The 10,519-nt window shown below is 43.6% G+C and overlaps 1 protein-coding gene across 1 annotated transcript in view; it reads left to right on the forward strand.

Moving 5' to 3' along the window:
- The window catches only part of WWC2 (WW and C2 domain containing 2), a 207,004-nt gene that overhangs the window by 85,120 nt on the left and 111,365 nt on the right, over positions 1-10,519 (forward strand).

Consider the following 10,519-nt stretch of genomic DNA (forward strand, 5'->3'; position numbering starts at 1 on the left):
GAGGTACCAGAAAGGCTAAATAAACCGTGGTCTAAACCTTCTATAAAAAATGATAGAGCAACACGAAAGGTCCCAATTTCTGTCTTTGGATGAATGAGGGAAACTGCAGAATGATACATGCAGCGTATTATGTTAACACTGCAGAGACCGTTTTCCTAGCTATTTGCAGAGTCAGGTCTGAAGGATACACACTACGTTGGTAATTGTGGGGACCCCCAAAGAGAGGGGTGCGGGGGTGGGGAGGAGAGGGGACCTTCAAAGGAGGGGAGGTGGAGGAAGCAAGCTCTGTGGGTTGAGGTGGTATCTGGGGATTGAGCCTGAAGGATTTATGATGGATTGAGTAGGGGTTCTGGGGGTGAGGGAGAGGGACAGATCAAGCCTCTGGGTTGGGGATCATGGCATTTTCCAAGATGTGTAATCTGGAGGAGTGGTGTTAGGGGAAGGGTGGGGGGCGGATGGGTGCAAGGGTTAGGTTTTGTGTGAGTTCAACATTCGATGTGGTTTATGAGCGCCCCCCCCCCCCCCCCCCCCCCGCATAACCCCAGCACACACACACACACAAACAATTATCAGGTAGATGTTGGCTGGGTGTACACTGGGTCTCCACACAGAAGTGTGACTTAGCGATCATTCACTTGTTTTCTCCAACATCTGTTGAGCACCAAGGGCCGTGCTACGTGCCTAGAGAAAAACCAGGAGGGACTCAGTGAATAGAATAGACAAGTCAACTGAAAAAAAATGTGAATAGTATGAAAAATGACCAATTGGGGCAGGAAAAAATACTTCCCAAGCCAGAGCTCGTATCGAGCTCCATACGATGCTCTTAACTCGTAAAACTTAGGGGCAGGATGGCTGGCCTGGCAAGACAGCACATTCCAAAGGCTCTTTTAAGGAAGCTAAATCTCCAAGACAGCTGTAAGGTAAAACTGAGCTGGGAGAGAGTGGTGGACGAGTGGAGGGAAGGAGGGTGTCCAGGCACAGGGAGCTGCAGCGATAAAAGCCTGTTTCTGCTCCCTGTGCATCGGGCTGACTGGTTTTTCCTTTACTTTGCATGGACTCGGTTAGGTTTTTAGCAGTGGGTAGAGTAGACATCGGAAGTACAGATGTCCTGCCTCTGGGCAGTGAAGTCGTGTAGGATTGCCCCCCTTTGCCAGCTGACAAACATTAGGATTTTCTGGTGTTAATGAGGTTAATAAGCTAATACCTTGTTGGTCTGAGCTGGTTTTTCTTTCTTCTCTATTTCAGTATTTGTAGACCACTCTGCCAATAACTTGTGCCAACCATGTCGCGAAACTTGGCCCTTCACACTGAGCTTGAAGTCGGATCATTGTTTCTCTCCCAAAAGCTAACGTTTGTTTGCAGATGGGCACAGCAGCCTTATTCACACCAGCGGAAACAATCCCAAGGTCTATAAAGAGGTGAATGGCTAAGCAAAATGTGATATATCCATACAATAGGACACTATTTTGCAATAAAAGGAACAAATTCTTGACACACACAACAATATGGATGTACCGCAAAATAACATTATGCTGTATAAAAAGCCAGACATCAGAAACCACAAGTTTTATGACTCCATTGTTCTGACATTCCAGAAGAGGCACATCTGTAGAGATAGAACGTAAATGAGTGGTTGCCTGGGGCAGGCAGTAGGGATGAGGGGTGACTGCGTCTAGGCACGGGGGATCTTTTCGGGTTGGTAGGAATGTGCTAAACTGAGATTGCATGGTGGTTTTAACTCTACACATTTACTTAAAATTTCTGATTTGCACACTTAAACCATGGGGAATTTTTATGGTATAGAAGTTAGACTTCAGTAATGCTGTTCAACAGCAAGAACGAGGCTTAAGGTTATAAAATTCCAGCCTGAGCCGTGACTGCTTCCCGTGGTCAGGGTGGCGGGAGAGCAACCATCGTGACGGCATTTGGTGTGGTGGGGAAGAGGCCGTTCCTGTGTTGACTCTGCCAAGTGCGTTTCCTGGCCAGAGGATTCCTTCCCTTTTGACCAGTATGTTGTCCCTGAGACATCAGCTCGAGAACTGGGTGCTCCGGTCCCTGGAGAGGCTCGCGTAGTGCCCTCAGGAGGATTACTTGGTATTCAACGGAACGACCTCACTGGTGTGAAGTCAGTCGTTTTCTGATGGTACAAAAAGCAGATATACTCAAAGTTCATTGGTTTTCAAAGCAAACATTTCGCTCTCCCTGGGGAACACTTTCGTGCTGCGCTTACATCCAGAGGACAGATGGCCCATCCCTGGTTATTTGTGGAAGAACTGCTGGGGGACCAGAACCGTGCTTTCCCCCATCCTGTGTATCCCACTGGGGGACAGAGGCCATTAGTAGAGATTTGGTGGTCTGGTGAATGCATGAATGAAATGTTCCTTTATTGGTAGTTTTGTTATGACTTCTTGTAGGCAGAAGTGAAAAGAAGAGAGTGCAGTGGGGTTTCCCCTCTTCCAGTTGAAGTCCGTTGTCAGAGCCCTTCTTTCTGTTTTCTGCTTTTGTCCCATTAAATGTGGGTACATCCCAACGCCTTGCCTGGCACACTCATCTCATCCATTATCTGATGTCCCTGTGGAAATTTCAGTCTGTATTTCACCTGCGTGTCCCTCTAGCACTTCACACGCCACATCTTTTAAAGGTAATTAATTCCTGATAATTTTGCTTACCCATGCTGCAGTGACCATGCTCAAACCACAGAACCGGAGACTTCCTCTGTTACTGCTGTCCTGTTGAGTGAGTGCATTGCTTCAAGAACACCCCCAGCCTTTCAGGATCCAGCTTTGACTTTCAAGAACTCCTGCCTTTAACCCCACATTTATAGGAGCCTTTTCTCTTCCCTGGCGTCCTCAGATGCTATTATTTCCCTCACGGCATCCTGTCTGCTGCCGCCGCATTGCTTTCCTCTCTCCCTGGTCGTTGCTTATTACTGGATGGTAAAATGGAAAACCGAGCAGTTTCAGCCCCTCTCCATACCAGCGGCTCTCCCCCTGGGGCAGGCAGCGGGGAGGTGGGCCAAGGGCGGAGCCCTACCCTGAGGCTCTCATTTAGTGGTTTGAGGGGAGGAAGTTGGTAACTTGCATTTCTAGTAAGTTACTAGTCGACCCTGACAGCTGCTGGTTTAGTCTGTTCTGTTCCCTGCTGTTAGGTTCACCTTCCTCAATTAAAACTTTCCCGATGATGGTTCTCCTTGCTGGGGTCTTCCATTGGCCTAGGACCGGATTTCCCAAGGAGGGTGTCCTAGAATGGGGACATCACATTAAGTACATTTTAGTCCTGTTAACTTTTCTGTTGTAAGGAGAGAGTCACTCTGGTGCTGGTATGTCTTTAACACCTTTCTAATACTTAGTTGTCTTTTTAACAGAGCCAGCTGTAAGCTTCACATCTGTGTGAGGAATTCTCTGAAATATATCCCATGATCTTGTTTTATTTGTATTTATTTTTCAGTGGCAAGAGTTAAAGGACTGTAGTTTGAAACACTGGATATAGGAATGGAACCCAGAAGTCATAAAGAATTCTTGTGTATCTTCTGTGGGTTTCATACTTTAGCTTCACTTATCACATGTAATTCTTTGACTTACCTGGAATTAATACAGTTGGAAGGAAGATATAGGAGCTAGCTTTTTTCCCCTGTCAATCCAGTTTTGCAAGACTTTTCTTCTTCTCTTATTATTTTTTAGAGAGGTGGGAGGGGCAGAGAAAAGAGGGCAACAGAGAACCCCAAGCAGTTTCCCTGCTGAGCATGCAGCCTGTCTTGGGGTTCAGTCTCACAACCCCGAGATCATGACCTGAGCCAGAATCAAGAGTTGGACATGTAACCGACTGAGCCACCCAGATGCCCCCTCCCACTACGTTTAAATAATCAATTCTTTTTCTTACCCTAAACAAAGTTCATGGACTAGCAATATCCTCGGAAAAGAAAATATTTGCATCCTGACAAAGGATTAATGCCAACATGTATTACAAGTTGCTACAAATCAGTATGGAGGGCAGACAGCACACTTTTAAAAAGGACAAAAGGAAGCAAGTAAACATACGGAAAAGTTACACACCTTATGTAGTAATTGTTAGATTTCCCCTCTCCCCAGGACTGTATCAGGTGTGGTAGAACGTGGGTATTGGGCGCTCATTACCATTGTAGAGGAGAGTATTTAAAAATTTTTAAATTTAAATTTATATTTGAAAAATTTAAATGCTGGGGCACCAGGGTGGCTCAGTAGGTTGGGCCTCTGCCTTCAGCTTGGATCATGATCTCAGGGTCCTGGGCTCAAGCCCCGCATCAGGCTCTCTGCTCAGCTGGGAGCCTGCTTCCCCCTCGCTCTCTGCCTGCCTCTCTGCCTACTCTCTCTCTCTCTGTCAAATAAATAAATAAAATCTTAAAAATTTTAAATGCTAATATGTCTTTTAAGAGCTCTAATATATATTGATGTTTTGAAGTTTTAAAAATATGTATATCCTTTGACTCACTGCCAGGAATTCATTCTAAAAAATAATTACACTGCTGAAAATATTTGCAAGCATGTACACGGAAACATTTCTCTTGAAGGAAGATGAAACTAATGTCTGTTAATTGATGATTTGTCAAATAATGGGCTGTAATCCATTCCATGTATGTAGATATTAAAATATTGAAGTAAACGTGTAGTTATGCTCATTGGAATATTTCTAACTTGTAAACGTGTAGTTATGCTCATTGGAATATTTCTAACTTGTATTGCAAACTAAATAAAGTCATAGAAAATGCACATAGCATGAGCCTAATCATATGTTTTGCCATAGCATGTGAATTTTTAGATAGACTGAAAAGATACCAAAGTGTGGGAATATATATCTTTCTATAGGGAAATGAAGGCAGGACTTTACAAATAGTTTATTCTATTTTATATATTTTTTGTAATGAGAATGTATTACTTGTGTTTTTGAAGGCAAGGCTCAAAAATATAGTGTATAGTTAATTTAATTTAATATTCCGATCTTATAAAAATGTGCATAATATTATATGTGCTTCAGTATACGGGTATATATGTTTATTTAAGAAAAACGTAGCCTGGAGTGAACCACACCGTGAACTAGGGTTTTTCCCTATGTAATAAGGGCTATAGGGATTAAAAAATATCTTCCCAGTTCCTTAGATTTTTGCAAAAGTAGTACAGGATCATTTTAATCATTGAGTCAGCCTCTTTAAGAAAGAGCTTGAATACAGTAAGGTTGTAGCTGTCCAGAGGGGTGTGCTGTAGGTTAGTTCTTTGTTATTCTGGCTGGAGCACTGTCTCCTGAGCGAATCCCCCCAGCATCTTCCAGTCCTGGTCCTTGAATAGCTCTTACCTGTGATGGCGGCCATAATGCTCGTGCTCTTCAAGTTGTAGGTAGGAGGATGAGGCAGTCTTGGTGGGTTTGTTTGTTTGGATAATAATCTGTTAAGCCCTCTTCCTCTCACCAGCATTCCTCTCTTCTTTACTGGCATATCTACTTAAATTTTCAAACTCTTTTCCAAAACCAAATAATCTAATGGGCAAACATTTCTTGGCACTTAGGAGAGAAAAGAGGTTCAGGTTAAAGTGTTTGCTGACCACTCTGTTTTAGTCTGTGGGGGAAAATACTTTAAAAAAATGGGTGAATTATTGTAACACCTGCGATAAATTCTTTCACCTCTCTGTAACTAAGAATCTGTTTTCTGTTTAGCTATTCATTTTATGATACATAATGTAATTATAATACACCAAAGTAAGTTATAGGACCAGACATTTTGGTGTAGTATCAAGAGATTTTTCTCCTTTCTTGTCCCACAGTCTTTATTATCAACGATTCATTAATATATTTATCAGTGATCACCTAAATATTAACCTTCATCCGATTCTTTTAATAAATGCATTTACTATTACATTTATGTAAATTGAAAATTTAAAAAATAGTAGCAGTCCTTCCATAATTGTTTTCACTACTGTCTTTGTTTCTAATCTGCGTCCGTTCAGTTGACGCGGATTCTGACCTGACGAAGTAGGTATTTTGCTAGGGTTGGAGAGAGTAGAATGGGCCCTGCCTTGGAGAAGCTGGGAGGCTATGGGGGAGACAGTGGCTAGTAAGAGGCCTTAGGTAGCCACCCAGTCTTTGGAGGGGTGGTCCTGGGGGACAGGATTCAGGGAATACCGGGTAAGAATAGCATTCCTAGGTTAAATGGAATCAACTTTTTAATGGTTTTCTAATACTGTCCAATTGTTTCTTAAAAGAATTGTATCAAGTTACAGAATTATGAATAACAAAGGAAAGTAACTGATTCTCCACATCCTCACCGGAACTGAGTTTCATTAGGAAAACAAAGGAAAACAAGACAAAACAAAAACTTGATATCCTAACAGGCTTAAAATTAAGCCTCATTATTGTTTTATTTGGCATTTCTTTTTTATTAGTGAAGTTGCACATTTTCACATATTTTTGTTATTTAACTTCCTCTTGTGAAGAGATCTTACTCACTTGGAGTCTTGGCACTGTGAGGACTCGTTTCTGTTTTTTCAGAATTGTTTATTGAGGTGAAATTCACATACCGCGCAGAATTGTTTATTGAGGTGAAATTCACATACCGCGGAACGAACCACTTTAAAGTAGCATTTCCTGCCCTCACACTGTTGGGCAAGCACTGTCTCTGTCTGGTTCTGAACCATTTCTCTCCTTCCAAAATCCTCCTCCAGCAGCTTCCCCCATTCACCCCCTTCCCTAGCTCCTGACAGCCACCCCTCTAACTCTCCATCTTTCTGGGTTTATTTATACTGGATATTTCATATGGGAGGTATCACACCCTGTGTGATCTGCGGGATCTGGCTTTACTTAGCCTAATGTTTGGAAGGCCCTCGCATTGTAGCGCTGTAGCCACACTATTCCTTTCCGTGGCTGGCTGATACTGCATTGCGTGTAGATGTCACACGCGCTCTGTCCATTCATTCATAGGTGGACATTTGAGGTGCCTCACTTTTTGGCTCCTGTAGACAGTGCTGCTGTGACCATGAATGGGCGTGCGGTGGCTTGGGTACATGTTTCCAGTTCTTTGGGGCATAGACCCAGGAGCAGGAGTATGGGGTCATACAGTAATTCTGTGTTTAACTTTTGAGGACCTGCCAAACTGTTTCCTACAGAGGCTGTGCCATTTCACCTTCCCACGGACAACGTACAGGCTTCCCCTTTTTCCACATCTGTGTCAACACTTGTTACTTTTCATATTGGGGGTGCTGGTAGTCTAATTATAGCCATCCTGGTGGGTATGAACTGGGACCTCATTATGCTCTTTACTTGCATTTTCCTGTTGACTAATGATGTTGAGTATTTATTACTATTCTGTATGTGGGTGAGAATAAGAAAGAAAAAGAAAACCTTGCTTTTCAAGAACTTATTTAAAAAATTTGTAAGTGTTTTTTGAGGGGAAAAAAAGTTTACTTAAAATTATATGAAACGACTTCAGTAAGAATTATTAAGCCATTAATTTTGTCCAAACATTACATAAACATAGTTTTCATCATATAGGTATTTCTGAAGCCAAGGCTTCTGCCTCCAGTTTCATTTTTTTTTTTAAAGATTTTATTTATTTATTTGACAGACAGAGATCACAAGTAAGCAGAGAGGCAGGCAGAGAGAGAGAGGAGGAAGCAGGCTCCCTGCAGAGCAGAGAGCCTGATGTGGGGTTCGATCCCAGGACCCTGGGATCATGACCTGAGCCGAAGGCAGAGGCTTTAACCCACTGAGCCACCCAGGCACCCCCTCCAGTTTCATTTTTAAATTGAGTTTGTTTTCACTTCTCCATCGCCTGGGTGGATTAGGGCTGTGATTAGTGGTTTAACTAGGGGTTCTCAGAGTATGGTCGAGGGGCCCACAGTGCCCGCATCACTTGGGATCTGTTAGAAATACAGGTTCCCCACCTTGATCTACTGGGGCAGAAACTGGGGATGGGCTCAGCAATAGTTTTTTTTGTTTTGTTTTGTTCTTTTGGTTTTTTAGGATTTTATTTATTTTGGGGGCAGAGATAGTGATAGCGCACGAGCATGGGGCAGAGGGATAACCAGGTTCCCCTCTGAGCAGAGATCCCAATGCAGGGCTCGGTCCTGGGATCATGACCAGAGCTGAAGGCAGCCCCTTAACCAACTGAGCCACCCAGGTGCCCCCCAGGGATCTGTTTTAATAAGCCTTTTAGATGAGTTGTATGTACATCTAGGTTTGGGAGCCACACTCGAAACCAGCATTTCTAAGCTGATACTCACATTAAAGAGCTCCTGTGGGAAATTCAGTGCACAATTTTGGCCTTACAGATACCAACTTTTTTTTTTTTTTTTTTTAGTTAAAATAGGCAAACAATATAAACAATTAAGTCGAATCATTTTATAACGTCCTGTTTCAGAATTGCGTGTATATAATATTACTTAGGAATTGCAATTCGGTCTACAAATCCTATCAAAAAGATAAGTGTTTTTAAAAAGCAACTTTTGCTCGTTGGTCAAATCGTCAAAGAACGCAGGAGTCGTGTGTCCCTGATATGTCTCTTTCCCTCTCTCTGTGATTGTACTTGATGTCCTACTCCTTAGGAACCTCTGTTGCGAAGGTGGGCAGCGTGAAGGCCTGTGTCATGAGGCGTGTGGCCTTTGCTGGCCACAGGAGCCCCTCGGGCCATATAGACGGCCCCAGCATACCCCTGTGCCCAGCAATGCTGCCTCAGCATCATGACCCCTCCCTTCTCCCTCCAGAACTTTTGAAAGGGCCCCTTTCTTGCTGCATCTTCCAGAAACTGGTGGTGAGTCACATCTTTATCAGGAGCCAAACGCACACTTTAGAGAACAATGCCAGGCTCACCCGGGATCATCAGCCGAGTGGCTGGAAAGTACAGATGGTGACTAGAAAGAGGTACGTGTTACCCAGTCCTGTGCTTACCGGATTAGAGTTTAAGTTTCTGTCCTGCATGGGCTGTTCAAATGGCAGTAATACTTGTATGTACTTCGCAGAGGTTTATGAGGACGTAAAGCACACATTTATATATGGTAAACAGGGAATGTTTTGTATTTTTAGTATAATTACTACATGTAAAAGTTGACTTCTAGAAGAGTGTAAGCATTGACATTTTTGCAAATAATACAGTTGCGTCCCCAAATGAACAGCATAAGCAGTGTGGTCTTTCAAAGGTGAGTCACGCACAAATATTGCCTTCTCAGGTGTATATTCGTGAAGTAGCTCTAGGATGGGTTAGGTGGCGTAAGGGAGATTTTGACGGGGTCTTCTTGAAGCCCTCCAGATTTAAGATCTCTAGGTTAGAATGAAGAAATGGTTTGGGAATGAACATTCAAGAGAAGGGAGAAGATTTGAGGAAAGTTTTTAATATATTTTTTTTAGGGTGGAGGGATTGAGTAGATTTATAGGCTGAGGGAAAAAAATGAACGATACAAGAGGATGTTCATACTTGACACTAACTGATGGGATGTGATTGCAAAGCAGGGAGAATTGGGTGGGATTACAGACAGGAGATTGGCAGGCTTTTGAGCAGAGAAAGGGTATGAGCAACAGTGAGGGCAACCAGGCATTTGGGTTCAAGGAGAGCAGGTTTGGGAAACAAGACCGTTGTGTTCAAATATTTGAAAACCCATCATGCAGAAGAAAGATTGCGCTAGTTCTCTTTGCCACCTAGGGAGGAAACGAGCACCAGTGGGTAAAAGTTCGAGGGAGACCAGATCTCTGGCCACCACAGAAAAGAGCTGTCTGAGAGCCCAAGCAGGTACAAAGATGACATGAACTTGGCCTAGAGAAATGGTCAGGCTCCGCAGCTGCGACACACTGGGTGAACCATTTACATCATGGCATCCAGGCTCCTCCTTGACCGGGTGTACTGGGCTCAGGACCGTCCCTGTCTGGAGGTCCTCCTGTCTAATATGGCTCGTTTTGAAGAATTTAAGCTAATTTCCTCAAAGATACGAAGTTAACCTCATCATCCTCCTCTGAAGTGGTCTGTACTTCTCCTAAGAGCTGTTTTCTTCTTGCTGCCACCACTCACCCTTTTCTGGGATTTCCCCCTTTCTGTCCCTTTGCTGCTTGCCCTGACTCTGTAGCGATAGAAACAGATAGATGTGCTGAGGGGCCTAATTAACATCATTACAAATTACTATTCTGTCAGGCCTCTAGAAAGATTCCTGGTGTTTTACCCTCCTTTTAAACTTTAGATTGTGAAACGCCTCCTTCCTTCCTGTTGCAGAGCAAGTTCAGCGGTGTCCGTGTGGGCAGATCCTGTAGTAATCCCGGACAGCTCGCAGGGTGGACTCTGCTTTGACTTAGCCCGACAGTGACAGCGGCAGGTGCCACAAAGCAAATGAGATGCAATGTCGGGGGCTTGGGGGGTAGAAAAAGAATAAATGAAACAAGATGGGATCGGGAGGGAGACAAACCATAAGAGATTCTTAATCTCACAAAACAAACTGAGGGTTGCTGGGGGGAGGGGGGTAGGGAGAGGAGGGTGGGGTTATGGACATTGGGGGAGGGTATGTGCTATGGTGAGTGC

This window comes from Lutra lutra, chromosome 2, assembly GCF_902655055.1.
Source record: "Lutra lutra chromosome 2, mLutLut1.2, whole genome shotgun sequence".
Taxonomy (NCBI): Eukaryota; Metazoa; Chordata; class Mammalia; order Carnivora; family Mustelidae; genus Lutra; species Lutra lutra.